This window comes from Mastomys coucha, chromosome X (genome assembly GCF_008632895.1).
Source record: "Mastomys coucha isolate ucsf_1 chromosome X, UCSF_Mcou_1, whole genome shotgun sequence".
Taxonomy (NCBI): Eukaryota; Metazoa; Chordata; class Mammalia; order Rodentia; family Muridae; genus Mastomys; species Mastomys coucha.
In genome coordinates, this window is record NC_045030.1 from 96538382 (window position 1) to 96538722 (window position 341).

The 341-nt window shown below is 51.0% G+C and overlaps 1 protein-coding gene across 2 annotated transcripts in view; it reads right to left on the bottom strand.

Moving 5' to 3' along the window:
• The window catches only part of Las1l (LAS1 like ribosome biogenesis factor), a 22717-nt gene that overhangs the window by 7100 nt on the left and 15276 nt on the right, over window positions 1-341 (bottom strand). The gene's annotated exons all lie outside the window — the stretch shown is intronic.

Genomic DNA, 341 nt, shown 5'->3' on the forward strand with positions numbered 1-341 from the left:
TAGAGGCAAGAAGACCACGGAGGCACCTGTCTTCACAATCCAAACCAGTTGGTAAGGGTGGACCTCAGGTAATGTTGGGAGACATGGGAGACATGGGAGGGAGGGAGGGAGGGAGGGAGGGAACTGTAGAAGACAGACACACAGCAGCAGAGCCCAACTTGCTGACCAATGGAGATGGTCAAACAGAGGAGTATTAAACAAGATGATACTGTGCAATACAAGACAGTGCTTGCAGCAAAACCACTAAGAGATAGAGAGCTGCTAGGGAGGATGAAGGTGAGCATACTTCACAGAGATTGGCCTCTAAGAGGTAGCCTGCACTGTGGACACACAGCAGGAGG